We start from the raw sequence: 18821 nt of genomic DNA, 5'->3' as shown, positions 1-18821 counted from the left end.
TCTCTATGTCTCCAGAAAGGGGAAGTAGGACATTAACCCACAAGACATCCTGAGTTTTATCTTTTTTATAAAAGATTTTATTTATTTATTTGACAAGGGAGAGATATCAAATAGGCAGAGAGACAGACAGAGAGAGAGAGATAAGGAGAAGCAGGCTCCCTGCTGAGCAGAGGCCCTAAGTGGGGCTCGATCCTAGGCCCCTAGGATCATGACCTGAGCCTAAGGTAGAGGCTTAACACACTGAGCCACCCAGGTGCCCCAATACATCCTGAGTTCTTGATCAGGTTCAGAGGGCTCTTGTTCTGTCCTTCCCGGGGCTTTACTTAAAGTCATGGGACACCAAGGTCATGGGAGAGGGACAGCTGCTTTAGTGTAGCCAGCACCTGTGATGTCACAAAGCTTTGAGGTCATAGCAACCACTCCTCATCAACCCAGGCATGACCACTACACTTGACTAGAGTAGTCATGGGAGGGCCAAGAGGACCCCAAGCCGTCCCAAACCGCTGGAGCCGCCTGGGTCTCTCCCCAAGGCAGTTTGCAAAGTGAGTCGGTTTCACCTTCTCCATGGCCCAATTCGTAGTGTTTGGTCGTGTCAGCACCAGCCGTCTGGACCTCGGAGAAAGGCAAGGATCCCTCATTCCATCTTAGCCACGACAGGCCAAGAAACTAACAGACCGCAAGCAAAGCCTCAGGGGAGGAAATCCGAGCCCTGCGCAAGGGTGAGGCCCTCCCACCAAATCACGGAGCATCTGAACAGGAAAAGGGCCAACCAAGGTAAGCTCAAAGTGACCCCCGCAAGCGTGCCAAAGACATGTCTGGAGTCTTCCACAGCGAGCACACGAGTACCTCGAGCGTCTCCAGAAACGGTGCCAACAAGGCCTCCCAATCTTCCAAAAAGACCATGCATCCAAGGCAGACTCTACACCCTAGAACCTTAGGTCCAGGACGGACTCATGTTCTTGGAGTCCACAGGAGCCAACGGAGAGCATGTTGGAAGAGACCCATAGCCCAAGTGAAGCCATCTGAAAGACTTCGGTGCCCGTTTCAGGAAGACAACTGGTATGTCCAAAAGGACGCTCTGAAGAGGATTCGAATGTGGAAGAACCTTGAGCACTCCCTCGGGGTGGAGCAGCTCCCCTCTGTGGAACTGCATGGAGATGTGGCAGCACAAGCCTGCCTTCACCCTCTCATGACCATCCCCCAAATGGTTACATGCGATAAGCAAACAGTGCCTCTTGCGGAAGATGGGCATTTTCCAATGGAGCCCCGAGGGGATGCACAATGTGTTAACAAGGGGTCAGTAAAGTGCGACAGACAGCAGATGCTGCAGGATGGTGAGGAGATCCAGGAAGGCAAAGAACAGGAGGATGAACAAGGGAGCTCCGAGCGAAGGTCGGGCATTTTAGGATGGTGGGGGGTTCTCTGTACCTGGCTGCCCTCCATATGAAACTAGGTCCAAATTCAATAAAACATCCTTTGGCCCCAGTCAATTATTGTGCAATGTTTTTGTCTTTGTTATCTTGTGCAACGTGCACATGCACGTATTGGACAGAGAGGCAGAGAGATCCCAATCAGGGGGTGGATCTGGAGAAGGAGAGGCTTACTTGCCCCTGAGCAGAGATCCTGAGAACAGAGTCAATGCCAAGACCCTGCAATTATGAGTTGATCTGAAGGCCACCTCTGAACTGATGGACACAACCCGGGACCCAACCATTGACTTCTGAATACCTCCTGCTTCTAGACAGAACCGCTGCTCTGTCATTGTTCAGAAATGCAGGCGATAGGATTTTGGTTTGGGTGGTGTTTCCTGAGCTATCCGGCCTGCTTCGAGAGCTTGTATAGCTTTTCCTCTTGAAGTGAGTGACTGGGCTATGGACAAACTATTCTCCGATGCCTATTTGCCTAAAGAGAATACCTCCATGCCTAGATTTTCCAGGGGAACGACACTATTTCTTTAGGTGCTCCGCTTCTGTGGAAGGTGTTGGGAGTCCTCTGTGCCTCTGACTCTGGACCACTTTCTCTGCTCCCAGATGAGGGTCCTTTTCAGCCCCATGTTCTCCAATCTAGGATCAGCCCTCTTTTTTTCTCTCACTCTTACTTCGCCTACAAGAGGCACCTCTTTCATTTCCTTGGAGATTCCCTAAGCTCACTATCATGTTCCATCATTCTGCCTTCTCTCTTAAAATTGGCGTCCTTATTTTCTAGGCCAGTTCTTCCCGGTCCCTGATTGGATCCGCCACTTCTGCCATGTTCCCGGACTTTGCATTCAATCTCCTACCTAACTTCTCTTCATGAGTTTTTACGTGCTTTTATCTTTATCAGTTTTATCTCTGTGGTCTGAGACTCTGTGATATTTTCTATGTTTTCTTATGTACAGTGAGTATCCAGGCCGCTGCTTTCAACACAACATCGGGCGTGTTCTATGTTGAGATTTCACTCTGATTGCCTAGACGTAGTCATTCCTTCTTCCTTTACCTGGGCATCAATTGATTCTTCCATCTTTTCATTGTATCTAGGTCTCTGTCACCTCTCTGTATTCGTTAAACTCCTTCTCTCCTTTCCTGTCATTTGGTGTCTTTAGGGTCCGGTCTTAATATGCTTACATTTCCTTTGGTGGGCTCTGGTGTGCCTGTGAAAGGAGAAATTCCACCAACTCAGCAGAACGCAGGCCTGCAGAATGCTGTGTTCAGAAGAGATCATGTGGTCAAAGCTTTCTTCTCCTCCCCTATGGGAGAATCTGTTCTCCTTGGACTAAGCATCTTGGACTGAGGAAGGCAGTCCTCCAGGTTTCCACAATTGGGATTTCGTGTTGGCTGGCTTGGGAGCCTATGTCCTCACCTACCTGTCTTGGCCAGTATGTCTGTCTTGATGCTGCTGTTGTCAGAGCCCAAAAATTATTATGTCAACATTGAGACATCTCCATTAACACTGATGCACTCCATTCACCTATGTAATCCTACAATGTACCATTTCCCACTTCGTCTTTTAGTATTGTCTCTGATCATTGTCTCCAGGCTGTGCTCCAGTTGCTTCTTGTTGTCCTATGCAGGAAAAAGATGGTGTTCTTTTAGTTCGATGTCTGCCAAGCCTGCTGATATGAAAATTTCAGCCCTCGACACTTGTGTTGTCAAGTACTCGTGCCCTTCAAACCCTCGGTATGTCACATTCAATGGCACTGGGAAACAGGTTCTTTGTGGGTTCCCAGTGTACCTTGCTCTCCTGTGCCTTGGTCCTCTGCCTGGGCCCTGGCCCTCGATCCACGAACCAACCAAATCTCACCTAAGCCATGTAGCCAACCTTCTCCCATCATCTCTGCACCTCCGTTCTCTTTTGCTTTGGAGTTTACCTTGTAGGGCTTCAGGTCAATTTCCACCCCACTGCAGTTGTTTTGGTCATCTTCCTGTTGCCCTCATGGCTGAAGACAAGAATGAGTTATTAGACACTACTACCATCACACTCTCCTCCAGTCACCGCAATTCGTACTGAGACATAAGCAAGAAGGAATTCTTCCACTTGTCTCTTATGGCAGTCTTGCAGAGAGAATTGTCCTTTTTCACATCTATCATGCTCAGAAAAACAACAAATAGACGATTTCCCTAACTCATGACAGTCAAGAAACATACGGAAAAGCAAGGGTATTGGGACAAACAGTATGACTCTGATGAGGAATTCAAATGGTGGTGTTTGTTGGAAGGCAGTGTTGTGAGAACACGTGTTTCTTGAAGAGGACAAGAGATGATATTCCTTGAAGGAGATTTCCTGAAGCTGATGGAATGTGAGTTTTCAAAGCATGTCAAAATGAATTTCTACCCATAAGAGACCGAATTCCATCCTCTCACATTTTAATAATAAGTATGTTGTGAAACACACACAGACCTCTTATCCTTCTGTATTTTCATGTGTGTGTGCAAGTGAATGTGTTAATGTGTGTGTGGTCTGTGGGTGTATCACACAACACTTATGAATAAATTTCGAGTGATATGAATTCAGTCTCTTATGAGTAGCAATTAAAATTGAGATACCTTGAAAACTCAGTTTCCATCACTTTCAGGAAAATCTTCTGCAAGGAATGTCATCTCTTGTCCTCTTTGAGAAATAGGTGTTCTCACAAAACTGTCTTCAAACAAACACCATTATTTGAGTTCCTCAGTAGAGTCGTACTGTTTGTCCCAATACCCTTACTTTTTCGTAGGTTTCTTGATTGTCATGAGGGAGTGAAATCGTCTGTTTGTTGTCTTTCTGAGGATGATACATGTGACAAAGCCCAATGCTCTCCGCAACACTGTCATATGAGACAAGTGGAAGAATTCATTCTTGCTTATGTCTCAGTACGAATTTGCAGTGACATGGAGGACTTTGAGATGGTAGTAGTGTCTAATAACCTCGTGCTTGTCTTCAGCCATGAAGGCAACAGGAAGATGACCACAACAACTGCAATGGGGTCAAATTTTACCTGAAGCCTACAAGGTAAACTCCACAGCGAAAGAGAACAAAAGTTGCAGAGATGAGGGGAGAAGGTTGGAGACATAGCTCAGGGATGATTTGTTTGGTTTGTGGGTCAGAGAGCCGTGAGCGCATGCAGAGGGTAAAGGCACAGGAGAGCAGGGCACATTGAGAACCCACAAGGACCTGTCTCCCAGTGCCCTTGACTGTGACAGGCAGAGGGTCTGAAAGGCACGAGTCCCTGACAACACAAGTCTTGAGGGCTGGAGTTTTCAGCTCAACAGGCTTGGCAGACATCGACTCAAAAGAACACCGTCCTTTTCCCTCATATGTCAACAACAAGCAAGCAGGTGCAGGAGCCTGGAGACAATGATCAGAGACAATATCAGGAGACGCAGTGGGAAGATGGTGAGTCCTGGGAGTGCATCCGTGAAATGCAGTGTTTGTGGAGATGTCTCAAATGGGGACATATAAATTTTGGGCTCTCGCACTAGCAGCATCAAGACAGAGCTACTGGCCAAGAGAGGTAGTTGATGACATTGGATTCCTACCCTGCCAACACGAAATCCCAACCTTGGAACACTTGGAGGACTGCTTTCCTCAGTCCATGATACTTTGTCTAGGAGAAAAGACTCTCCCATAGGGGATGAGAAGAAAGCATTGACCACATGTTTTTCTCTGAACACAGCATTCTGCAGCCCTGCGTTCTGTTGAGTTGATGATTCCAGGGTCTTGGCATTGACTCCTGTAGGTCTCTGATCAGGGGCAAGTAAGATTCTCCATCTCCAGCTCCACCCCCTGATTGGGATCTCTCTGCCTCTCTGTCCAATATGTGCATGCACAACGTTGGACAAGAAAACAGAGACAAAACCAGTGCACAATAATTGAATGTGGCCAGAGGATGTTTTATTGAATTTGGGCCTAGGTTCCTATGGAGGGCAACCAGGTACAGAGATCCTCCCACCATCCTAAAATGCCCGACCTTCACTCGGATTTCCCTTGTTGGTTCTCCTGTTCTATGTTCCTGGATCTCCTAAATAACCTGCAGCATCCACTGTCGCGCTGTACTGACCCATTGTTGACACAGTGTGCATCCTCTCGGGCTCCATTGGAACATGCCCATCTTCCGCCAGAGGCACTGTTTGCTTATAACATGAAACCATGTGGAAATTGTCATGAGAGGATGAAGGCAGGCTTGTGCTGCCATATCTCCATGCAGTACCACAGAGGGTAGCTGCTCCACCCTGAGGGAGTGCTCCAGGTTCTTCGATTCGAAACCTCTTCAATTGTCCTTTTGGACATACAGGTTGTCTTCCTGAAACGGGCACAGAAGTCTTTCAGATGGCTTCACTTGCACTATGGGTCTCTTCCAACAAGCTCTCCGTTGGTTCCTGTGGACCCCAAGAACATGAGTCTATCCTGGACCTAAGGTTTTAGGGTGTAGAGTCTGCCTTTGATGCATGGTCATTTTGGAGATTGGGAGTCCTTGTTGGCACCATTTCTGGAGACGCTTGAGGTACTTGTGTCCTCGCTGTGGAAGACACCAAACATGTCTTTGGCACAGTTGCGGGGTTCACTTTGAGCTTTCCTTGCATGGCCATTTTCCTCTTCAGAGCTCTGTGATTGGGTGGGAGGGCTTCACCCTTGTGCAGGGCTCGCATTTCCTCCCTTGAGCCTATGCTTCCAGTCTGATTGTTCCTTGGCCTGTCGTGGCTAAGATGGAATGAGGGATTTGTGCCTTTCTTCGAATTTCAGAGGGCTGGTGCTGACACTCACGACCAAACACTACGAATTGGGCCATGGAGAAGGTGACACCGACTCGCATCGCAAAATGCCTTTGTGAGAGACCCAGGCAGCTTCAGTGATTTGGGATAGCTTGGGGTCTTCTTGGCCCACCCATATTACTCCAGCCAAGTGTAGTGATCAGGCATGGGTTGATGACTAGTGGTTGCTATGACCTCAAAGCTTTGTCACATCCCAGATGCTGGCTTCACTGATGCAGCTGTCCTTTTATGATAATATTAGTGTCCTATGGCTTTAGTTAGTAAGTCCCGGGAAGGACAGAACAAGATCCCTCTGATCCTGGTCAAGAACTCAGCTTGTCTTGTGGGTGTATGTCCCAATTCCCTTTTCTAGACACAAAGAAGATTGAAAATGACATTCAGTATACCTGACTTTAGGCCAACATATCCCGGAGACAGCAGGGTCACTTATTTCCACTAAAATTACTAGAGATCAAGAAATAGTGAGGCCTCGCGAGAATGAGCAGCTCACCATGGGGATTGTCATCCTGTGGGTGAAAGCGTTCTTTGTCAGTGTCTTTGCCTATTGGTCAGTGTTGACTAAGGGACGGAAAGTCCCTTTTCGAGAAGAAAGGTGAGGGCATCGATATATGGTGCTGCCTGTGGCCTCGTCTCCTAGTGTCTGAAACACGCAGCTCAGGGATTAGGCCTCTGTCTACCTGGCTTTCCCTAAAACACATTTGCAAAGTGTTCGAGTAGAGTGACATTCTGCATCAGAGCTAACTCTTAAGGAAGAGGCCTGGACCGCACCCGTTGTCATCATTAGTTAACTGTACTTGTTGTGGTAACGGTTATAGACATGTTGACCAAGTCTCTTTAGTCAGAAGGAAAGGGACGGCCTATACCGAAGGCTTTAAGGCCCATTCAAGCAGACCTTTGGAGTGAGCCGCAATGCCCTTGCAAGAACTAGTGGATCAGGAAGTTTGGGTCCATTTCGGCACCACAGTATAACTCAACCTTCTAAGTGAATGAACCCTTGGACCTTGCAATGACATGAAGGCCCCATGCCTGGCTGATGAGAAATGGAAAAGGCAAGCAGAGAAAGGGAAATATCATAAGGCTTCCCAATATGTGATTTCCAATTTGAAAGTGATATCTTCCTGTTTACATACCTTCATGATCATAAGAGAACAGGATAGGTTTTGACTTCTCTTCCATGAATTACCACTGGATTTGGATTCGAGCTCATGACCTGGGATAGACAAGGTTAGGTGTGTCATGGGAAGAACATATCTTATTGTCCTCTGAGACACAATCGTACTTATTGATCCTCAAAGTTCAGTTGTGTTGAGAGTGCATGTGGACGTCTTTTATTCCTTATCTCCTTCCCATCCAGATCTTCTGTCCTGTGCTTATCATGGATATCATATTTCCAAACAGTATTGGAGGAAAGTCACGATCTCTCTTCCTGTCTGTTCATAGGCTTCCAACGTTTAGATACACCCTTGTTCGTGGTGTATATGTTGGCAATTCTTCCAGGTTTCTGTTATTTTGATGCTCCATCAAGACAAAACCCCTCCGCTAATCTTTTGTCTCTCAAAGGCATAAAATCACTCTCGCTGACTAGGTACAAACACTTTGGCTCTCTTCTCCTTGGGAATAGCATAACCTAAGTCTTCTCAATTTCTTCACTTGCAAGCTATGAGTATCTTTATAGTCGAAGAAAATCTCCTATGGGCAACAGAAGGTCGAGCTTTTTTAATATATGTGTTTGCTTGTGGATCTTTTCTACCTTTTTGTTTTGTTTTGTTTTGTTTTGGAATTTCAACCACTCCTACCAACTGTTTGTATTGATGGTAGACATTAGTCCTGAATACCGAATGAATTATTGATAGGTAATAGTTGACTTTCTCATTTCAGTTGGCTTCTCAATTGGATTCTATTATCCTTTCCCCTTTATGGTATTTTCTTTGCGGTTGCTTCATTAGTACGATTCCTCACTTCCTCCCCCTCTTTTGCATGTCTTTTGTTTTTGTGTGTTCTTGTGAGTGCATGTGCATGTTTTAATGTGTGTTGGTCTGTGTATGTTTCACAAAACAGTTATTATTAAAATATTGGTGGCAGGAATTCGGTCTTTTATGGGTAGCAATTCAATTTGACATGCTTTGAAAACAGACATTCCATCCGTTTCAGGAAAATCTTCTGCAAGGAATGTCATCTCTTGTCCTCTTCGAGAAACACGTGTTCTCACAAAACTGCCTTCAAACAAACACCAGCATTTGAGTTCCTCTTAGAGTCGTACTGTTTGTTCCAATACCCTTGCTTTTTCATATGTTTCTTGACTGTCATGAGGGAGTAAAATCTTCTGTTTGTTGTCTTTCTGAGAATGATAGATGTGACGAAGCACAATGCTCTCCCCAACACTGCCATATGAGACAAGTGGAAGAATTCATTCTTGCTTATGTCTCAGTACGAATTTGCAGTGACATGTAGGATAGTGAAATGGTAGTAGTGTCTAATATCTTTATGCTTGTATAAAGGAAGGCAACAGGAAGATGACAACAACAATGGCAATGGGGTGGAAATTGACCTGAATCCTACAAGGTAAACTCCACAGCGAAAGAATACGGAAGTCGCAGAGATGATGGGAGAATTTGGAGACATGGCTCAGGTCAGGGGAGATTTGGTTGGTTCGTGGATCAGAGGGCCTTGAGGACAAAGGCACAGGAGACAAGACACACTGGGAAACCACAAAAAACCTGTTTACAATTGCGTTGGCTGTGACATGCAGAGGGTCTGGAGGGCACGACTTCTTGACAACACAAGTCTTCAGGGCTGGAGTTCTCACATCAGTAGGCTTGTGAGACATCGACTCGAAAGAGCACTGTCTTTTCCCTGAATAGATAAGGCAGAATGATGTAACATGAAATTGAGCTTAGTGAATCTCGACGGAATTGAAAGAGGTACCTCTTGTTGGAGAATTAAGAGTGAGAGAAAGAAAAGAGCCCTGAACGTAGATTGGAGAAATTGAAAACGACCCTCATCTGGGAGCAGAGACAGAGGTCAGAATCAGGGGCACCGAGGACTACCATCACCTTCCAAAGAAGCAGAGCACCAAAAGACATAGTGCCATTCCCCTTAGAAAATCTAGGCATGGAGATATTCTCTTTATGCAAATAGGCATTGGAGAATAGTTTGTTCATAGCCCAGTCACTGACTTCAAGAGGAAAAGCTATACCAGCTCTCGAAGCAGGCCGGATAGCTCAAGCAACACCAGCCAAAGCCAAAATCTTTATCCCCTGCATTTCTCAACAATGACAGAGCAGCATTTCTTGTCTAGAACCAGGAAGTATTCAGAAGTCAATGGTTGTGTCCCGGGTTGTGTCCATCAGTTCAGAGGCTGCCTTCATATCAACTCATGATTCCTGGGTCTAGGCATTGAATCTGGTTTCAAGTAAGCTTCTCCCTCTCCAGCTCCAACCCCTGACTGGGATGTCTATGCCTTTCTGACCAATACGTGCATGCACATCATTGGAAAATATAACAAAACAAACCAGGGCACAATAATTAACTGAGGCCTGAGGATGTTTTATTGAATTTTGACCTAGCTTCCTATGGAGGGCAGCCAGGTACAGAGAGCCTCCCACCATCCTAAAATGCCCGACCTTCCCTCAGAGCTCCTTGTTCATTCTCCTGTTCTTTGTCATCCTGGATCTCCTCACAAACCTGCAGCATCTGATGTCTGTCGTGCTGTACTGACCCCGTGTTGACACTTTGTGCATCCTCTCGGGGTTCCATTTGAACATGCCCATCTTCCGCAGGAGGCACTGTTTGCTTATCGCAAGAAGCCAATGGGGGATGGTCATGAGAGGTAAAGGCAGGCTGGTGCTGCCACATCTCCATGCAGTTCCACAAAGTGTAGCTGCTCCACTCTGAGGGGGTGCTCCAGGTTCTTCCACATTCGAAACCTCTTCAATGTGTCCTTTTGGACATACAAGTTGTCTTCCTGAAACGGGCATGTAAGTCTTTCAGATGGCTTCACTTGGGCTATGGGTCTCTTCCAACATGCTCTCCGTTGGCTCCTGTGGACTCCAAGTACATGAGTCCATCCTGGACCTATGGTTCTATGCTGTATATTCTGCCTTGGATGCATGGTTTTGGAAGATTGGCGTGCCTTTTTGGCACCGTTTCTGGATACGCTAGAGGTACTCGTGTCCTCGCTGTGGAGGAATCTAAACATGCCTTTGGCTCGGTTGTGGGGGTTCACTTTGAGCTTTCCTTGGGTGGCCCTTTTCCTGTTCAGAAGCTCCGAATTTGGGTGTAAAGTCCTCACCCTTGCACAGGGCTCGGATTTCCTTCCCTGAGCTTTTGCTGGTGGTATGATTGTTTCTTGGTCTTTCATGGCTAAGATGGAATGAAGGATGCTTGCCTTTCTCTGGAGTCCAGAGGGTTGGTGCTGACAGTCACGACCACACACTACGAATAGGGCCATGGAGAATGTGACACCGACTCACTTCGCAAAATTCCTTGGTGAGAGACCCAGGCGGCTCCAGTGGTTAGGGACGGCTTGAGGTCCACTTGGCGCACCTATGAATACTCAAGCCACGTGTCGTAATCAGGCATGGGTTGATGAGTAGTGGTTGCTATGAGCTCAAAGCTTTGTGACATCACAGATGCTGGCTTCACTGAAGCACCTGTCCCTCTCCCATGACCTTGGTGTCCTATGGCTTATGTCAGAAGCCCCCCAACAAGGACAGAACAAGAACCTCTGAGCCTGAACAAGAACTCAGGTTGTCTTGTGGGATAATGTCCCACTTCCCCTTTCTAGAGACAAAGAGGAAAGGAAATGACATTCACTATACCTTCCTTTAGGCCAACATATCCCCGGAGATGGCAAGTTGTCCTATATCCACTACAATTTCTAGAGATTTCAGGAAACGGTGAGGCCTTCTGGGTATGAGAGCTCCACGTGGGGTTTGTCATCCTGAAGGTGAGAGCTTCCTTTGTCAGCAACGTTAGCGTATGGGTCAGTGATGAAAGGGACGGAAAGTCCCTTTCTGAGGACAAAGGTGAGGGCATCGATATATGGTGCCATCTGTGGCCTCGTCTCCTAGTGTTCTGAAACATACGGCTAAGGGATTTGTCCTCTGTCTACCCGGCTTTCACTTAAAAAATTTTGCATAGTCTTCGAGGAGAATGTCTTTCTGCATCAGAGCTAACTCTTAAGGAAGAGGCCTTGACCGCACACATCGTCATCATTAGTTAACTGAACTTGTTGTGGTAACGGGTATAGACATGTTGACCAAGACTCTTTAGTCACAAGGAAAGGGACGGCCTATACTGACGGCTTGCAAGGCCCATTTGAGCAGACCTTTGGAGTGAGCCACAATGCCCTTGCGAGGACTAGTGTATCAGGAAGTTTGGGTCCATTTAGGCACCACAGTATTTCTCTGCCGTCGAAGGGAATGAACCCCTGGACCTTGACTTGACATGAATGTCCCATGCCCTGCTGATGGGAAATGTAAAGGCAAGCCGACAAAGGGAAATATCATATGGCTTCCCACAATATGTGCCTCGGGAGGAATACCTTGGCCCTAGTAAAGGAAGGGAATACTGAAGGGCAAGAAGTCAGAGAAGGAGCCCAACCAGGAGTGACTCAGGACTCTGAGAATCCAGCTGAGGGTTACCGAGGAATCGTACCAATGAAGCAACCCCAAAGAAAATACAATTAAGGGGAAAGGCAAATAGAATCCAATGATAAGCCAACCGACATGAGAAAGTGAACTATTACCTACCAATAATTCCTTCAGTATTCAGGACTAAAGTCTCCCATCAATACAACAGTTTGTAGCAGTGTTTGAAATTAAAAAAAAAATGGTAGAAAAGTTCCATAAGAAAACAACAAATATTAAACAAGATCGACCTTCTGTTGCCCATAGGAGATTTCCTTCGACTATAAAGATATGCAAAGCTTTCAGGAAAAGAAGTTGGGAGGACCCAGGATATGGTCTTGTCAGGAGAACACGGCCAAAGTGTTTGTGCCTGAATAAGCGAGAATGATTTTATGCCTTCGGGAGACAAAAGATTAGCGGAAGGTTTTTTGTCTTGATGGAGCATCAAAACAAAGAAACCTGGAGGAATTGCCAACCTATACACCACGAACAAGGGTGTATTTAAACGTTCTAAGCCCATGAACACAGAGGAAGGGAGATGGCGACTTTTATCCAATACTGTTGTTAACTATGATATCCACGTTAAGCACAGGACAGATCATCAGGATGGGAAGGTGCTAATGATGTCCACATGGGCTCTTGACACCACCTGAGCTTTGGGGATCCATGAGAAATATTGCATCTCTGAGGACAACAAGATAAGTTCTTCCCAGTGGCAGACCTATCTTTTTCTATCGCAGGTCATGATCTCAAGTCCAAATCCAGTCATAATTCATGGAAGAGAAATCAAAACCTATCCTGGACACTTATGTTCATGAAGGTATAAAAACGGGAATATCAGTTTCAAATTGGAAATATAGCCATACCTAAAGCTTGGAAAACAAAACACACTCAAAACTAGCAATGAATGCAAAAAAGAAAATCAAAGGAAAAGAAGAAAGAGCCATGAACAAAGGAATGTCAAGAAACTTATGGTATGATGCCAAAACATTTTATGGGAAAACCATATAGTGTTAAATGCATGCATTTCAAAATTTAAAAACACCGATATAGAGAGCCACCTAACTGGACGATTGAAGGAACGGAATGAAGAAAAACCGAACACCAGAGTTAACAGAAAAATACAAATCATACATGTGATTATCAAATTAAGGAAATACAAACAAACCAAGAGGAAAAAAATCAGGAGATCTCACAATTCTGTTTTTTAAACATGAACAAACCGCAGAAGACATTACTGGAAAAAAAAAAAAAAAAAAAAAAACAGGGAGAGAAGCACAAAACTGACAGTATGGAACCACATGACAACATGTCAAAGGAAAAAAAGAATAACCTAAGAGGCACATCCACACATTTATGCTAGCAAATCCAAGAACTGAGATAAAAGGATAAATTCCCAGACACATAAAAACTCCCAAGATTAGGTCAGGAAACCTACAAAATCTCAGCTCTCTAGTATTGACTGAAGCGTTTGAAGAAGTAATCCAACACCTGCCAACACACAGAAGGCTAGGTCTAGGGCATTCTCCTGGGCCACTCTTCTAGGTATTGATCGAAGGCATTGTCATGTCCTCTCAAGGATTCCAGAGATGGAAGAAGCGGGTAGACTCTTATTTACAAGGATAAAAACCCAATTCAGAGAAGGACATTTTGGAAACCAATCCCATGTCATTTCAATAAGGAAAGATAATAAAAAATATCATTCTTTCCTTTTCGCCCAGTGAATACCTTTGGTTTTGAGAGGGCCAGATTGTTTTCCTCCGAATTTATATTGTTGTTGTTGCTGTTCTGCCTGCCTATCATCCATCATCCAATTTTGACAGAGTATTCATGGATGCTTTAGTTGCATGTACGTCCTAATATATGCCACAACTCCTGAACACTATTAAGCAGTTCTCATTTCTGTAACCCTCAGCTTGGTTCTCAAATCCTGAGTCACTCCTGGTGGGTCTCCATTGCGAACTTCTTCCCCTTCAGTTTTCCCTTCCTTTACTAAGGGCCAAGGTATTCCTCCAGAGGCACATATTCTGGGAAGCCATATGATATTTCCCTTTGTCTGCTTGCCTTTACATTTCCCAACAGCCAGGCATGGGACTTTCATATCAAGGCATGATCCAGGGGCTCATTCTCTTCGACAGCTTAGGAATACTGTGGTGCCAAAATGGACCCAAACTTCCTGATCCACTAGACCTTGCCAGGGCATGCAACTCACTCCAAAGGTCTGCTCAAATGGGCCTTGCAAGTCGTCGGTATAGGCAGTCCCATTCCTTTTGACTAAAGAGAGTTGGTCAACATGTTTATACCCCTTACTGCAACAAGTACAGTTAAATAATGATGACAACAGGTACGGTCCAGGCCTCTTCCTTAAGTGTTAGCTCTGATGCAGAATATCACTCTCCTCGAAGACTTTGCAAAGGTTTTTAAGTGAAAGCCAGGTAGACAGAGGCTTCATTCCTTAGCCGCGTATTTCAGAACACTAGGAGACGAGGCCACAGACGGCACCATATATCGATGCCCTCATTTTTTTCCTCGAAAAGGGACTTTCTCTCCCTTAGTCATCACTGAACAAAGGAAAAAACGCTGACAAAGGACACTATCACCCACAGGATGACAAAACCCACGGAGAGCTGCTCATACCTGCGAGGCCTCACTGTTTCTTTAGATCTCTAGAAATTGTACTGGAAATAGGACACCTTGCCGTCTCCGGGAATATGTTGCCCTAAAGGAAGGTATACTAAATGTCATTTTCTTTCCTCTTTTTCTATAGAAAGGGGAAGTGGGACATAACCCCTTAGGACAACCTGATTTCCTGATCAGGATCAGAGGGCTTTGTACTGACTTTCTTGGGGCTTCCTACCTAAAGCCATAAGACACCAAGGTCATGGGAGAGGGACAGCTGCTTCAGTGAAGGCAGCATCTTTGATGTCACAAAGCTTTGAGGTCATAGAAACCACTCCTCATCAACACACGCCTAATCACTCCACTGGCTGGAGTAGTCATGGGTGGTAAAAGAAAACCCCAAGCTGTCCCAAACTTCTGGAGCCACCTGGGTATCTCATCAAGGCAGTTTGAGAACCAAGTCGGTGTCACCTATTCCATGGCCCAATTCGTAGTGTTCGGTTGTGAGTGTCAGCACCAGTTCTACGGACTCTGGAGAAAGGCAAGCATCCCTCATTTCATCTTAGCCAGAACAGGCCAAGAAACAATCTGACCGGAAGCATAGCCACAAGGGAGGATATCCTAGCCATGCACAAGGATGAGCCCCTCCCACCAAATCTCGGAGCTCCTGAACAGGAAAAGGGCCACCCAAGGAAGCTCAAAGTTAACCCCCGCACCCGTGCCAAAGACATGTCTGGATTCTTCCACAGCGAGGACACGAGTAGGTCGAGCGTCTCCAGAAACGTTGCCAACAAGGCCTCCCAAACTTCAAAATGACCATGCATCCAAGGCAGTCTCTAGACACTAGAACCTTAGGTCCAGGATGGACTCATGTACTTGGAGTCCACAGGAGCCAACGGAGAACATGTTGGAATGCACCCATAGCCCAAGTGAAGCCATCTGAAACTTTTTTGTGCCCATTTCTCGAAGACAACCTGTATGTCAAAGGACAATTGAAATGGATTCGAATGTGGGAGAACCTCGTTCATTCCCTGAGGGTGGAGCATCTACCCTCTGTGGAACTGCATGGAGATGTGACAGCAGAAGCCTATCTTCACCCTCTCATGACCATCCTCCAAATGGTTTCATGCGATAAGCAAACAGTGCCTCTTTTGTAAGATAGGCATGTTCCAATGGAGCCGCGGAAGGATGCACAATGTGTCAACAAGGGTTCAGTACAGCGTGACAGACAGTGGATGCTGCAGGTTGGTGAGGAGATCCAGGAAGACAAAGAACAAGAGAATGAACGAGGGAGCTCCGAGTGAAGGTCGGGCATTTTAGGAGGTGGAATATTCTCTGTACGTGGCTGCCCTCAATAGGAACTTTGGTCCAAATTCAATAAAATCTATTCAGGCCCCAGTCAATTATTGTGCACTGCTTTTGTCTTTGTTATCTTAGCCAACAATGCACAGGCACATTGGACAGAGAGGCAGAAAGATCCCAATCAGGGGGTGGGGCTAGAGAGGGAGATGCTTACTTGCCCCTGAGCAGAGAACCTGAGAGAAGAGTCAATGCCAAGACCCTGAAATCAACACCTCAACAGAATGCAGGCCTACAGAATTCTGTGTATATAGAAGAACATGTGGTCAATGCTTTCTTCTTGTCCTCTGTGGGAGAGTCTGTACTACTTGGACTAAGCATCTTGGACTGAGGAATGCAGTCCTCCAAGTCTTCCACGGTTGGGATTTCGTGTTCCAGGGTAGGCAGACAATGTCCTCACCTACCTGTCTTGGCCAGTAGCTCTGTCTTGATGCTGCTGGTGCGAGAGCACAAAATTTATGATGTCCACATGAGACACCTCCACGAACACTGCCTTTCACGGATGCACTCCCAGGACTCACCATCTTCCCACTCCATCTCCCCATATTGAGTCTGATTATTGTCTCCAGGCTGTCTGCACCTGGTTTCTGGTTGTTGTCCTATGCAGGAAAAAGACATGTTCTTTAGATTCGATGTCTGCCAAGCCTGCTAATCTGAAAACACTAGCCGTCAAGACTTATGTTGTCAAGAACTCGTACCCTTCAGACCCTCTAAGTTCATAGGCAACAGCACTGGGAAACATGTTCCTTGTGGGTTCACAGTGTGCCCTGCCTCCTGTGCCTTTGTCCTCTGTATGGCCTCACAGCCCTCTAATCCATGAAACAACCAAATATACCCTGAGCCAATTTCTCCAACCTTCTTCCATCATCTCTATGACTTCCTTTCTCTTTCACTGTGGAGTTTACCTTATAGGCTGCAGGTCAATTTCCACCCCACTGCAGTTGTTGTGGTCATCTTCCTGTTGCCTTCATGGCTGAAGACAACCATGAAGTTATTAGACACTATTACCATCACACTTTCATCCATGTCACCGCAAATTCGTACTGAGACAAAAGCAAGAATGAATTCTTCCACTTGTCTCATATGGCAGTGTTGCGGAGAGCCTTGGGCTTCATCAATCTATCATTCTCAGAAAGACAAAAAGAGACGATTACACTCCCTCATGACAGTCAAGAAACATCAGAAGAAGCAAGGGTAATGGGACACACAGTACAACTCTTATGCAGAACTAAAATGGTGGTGTTTGTTGGAAGGCAGTTTGTGAGAACACGTGTTTCTCGAAGAGGAGAAGAGATGGCATTACTTGCAGGAGATTTTCCTGAAACTGATGGAATGTGAGTTTTCAAGGCATGTCAAATTGAATTGCTACGCATAAGAGACCAAATTCCTATCACTCGTATTTTAATAATAAGGGTTATGTGAAACACACACAGACCACACACACATTTACACATGCATATGCACACACACGAACACACAAAAGGATAAGATATGCAAAAGGTGGGGAGGAAGGGAGGAATCGTACTAATGAAGCAAATCCAAGGAAAATACCATACAGGGGAAAGGCAAATAGAATCCAAGTGAGAAGCCAACCGAAATGAGAAAGTTAGGTACTACCTATCAATAATTCATTTAGTATTCAGGACCAAAGACTTCTGTCAATACAAACACTTTGGAGGAGTGGGTGAAATTCAAAAACAAACAAAAAAAGCTAGAGAAGATCCATAAGAAAAAAACAAATATTAAACAAGCTCGTCCTTCTGTTGACCGTAGGAGATTTCCTTCGACTATAAAGATACTCATAGCTTTCAAGTGAAGAAATTGGGAAGACGTATGTTATGTTCTTGCCAAGGAGAAGATAGCCAAAGTGTTTGTGCCTAAGTAGGCGAGAGTGATTTTATGCCTTTGAGAGACAAAAGATAAGCGGAGGTTGTTTTGTCTTGATGGAGCATCAAAACAACAGAAACCTAGAAGAATTGCCAACATATACACCAGGAACAAGGCTGTATCTAAACGTTGGAAGCCTATGAACAGAGAATGAGGGAAATGGCGACTTTAATCCAATACTGTTGAGAACTATGATAACCACGTTAAGCACAGGAAAGATCCTCTGAATAGGAAGGTGCTAAGAAATAACAGACGTCCACATGGGCTCTCGAGACCACCTGACCTTTGGGTATCCGTGAGTAAGATTGTGTCTCTGAGGACAATAAGATATGTTCTTCCCAGTGGCAGACCTAACTTTGTCTATCACAGGTCATGAGCTCGAGTCCAAATCCAGTCGTAATTCATGGAAGAGAAGTCAAAACCTATCGTGTGCACTTATGATCACAAAGGTATGAAAACAGGAAGATATCACTTTCAAATTGGAAATACAGCCAGACACTAAAAGTTGGAAAACACAACACACTCACAAACTAGCAATGAATGCAAGAAAGATAATCCAAAGCAAAAGCAGAAAGAGCTATGAACAAAGGAATGTCAAGAAACATAAGGGATGATGCCAAAACATTTTATAGGGAAACCTTATAGGGTTAAATGCATGCATTTCCAAAATTACAAACACCGATAAAGAAGCCCACCTAACTGGATGACTGAAGGAACAAGATGAAGAAAATTGAACTCCAAAATTAACAGAAAAATTGAAATCACACATGTGATTATCAAAATTAAGGAAATACAAACAAACCAATAGGAAAAAAAAATCAGGAGATCTCACACTTCAGTTTTGACAACACGAACAAACCGCAGAAGCCATTACTGGGATAAAACAGGGAGACAAGCACACAGCTGCAAGTATGAAATCACATGAAAACTGGTAGCAAGGAAAAAAAAAAAAAACCCTAAGAGGCACATCCACACATTTATGCTAGCAATCCCAGAAATGAGAGAAAAGGATAAATATTCAGAAACATAGAAACTCCCAAGATTATGTCAGGAAAACTACAAATACTCAGCTCTCTAGTATTGACTGAAGCGTTTGAAG

This window comes from Mustela putorius, unplaced genomic scaffold (assembly GCF_011764305.1).
Source record: "Mustela putorius furo isolate JIRA1106 unplaced genomic scaffold, ASM1176430v1.1 tig00001094_pilon_pilon_pilon, whole genome shotgun sequence".
NCBI lineage: Eukaryota > Metazoa > Chordata > Mammalia > Carnivora > Mustelidae > Mustela > Mustela putorius.
This window is presented reverse-complemented; position numbering follows the sequence as displayed.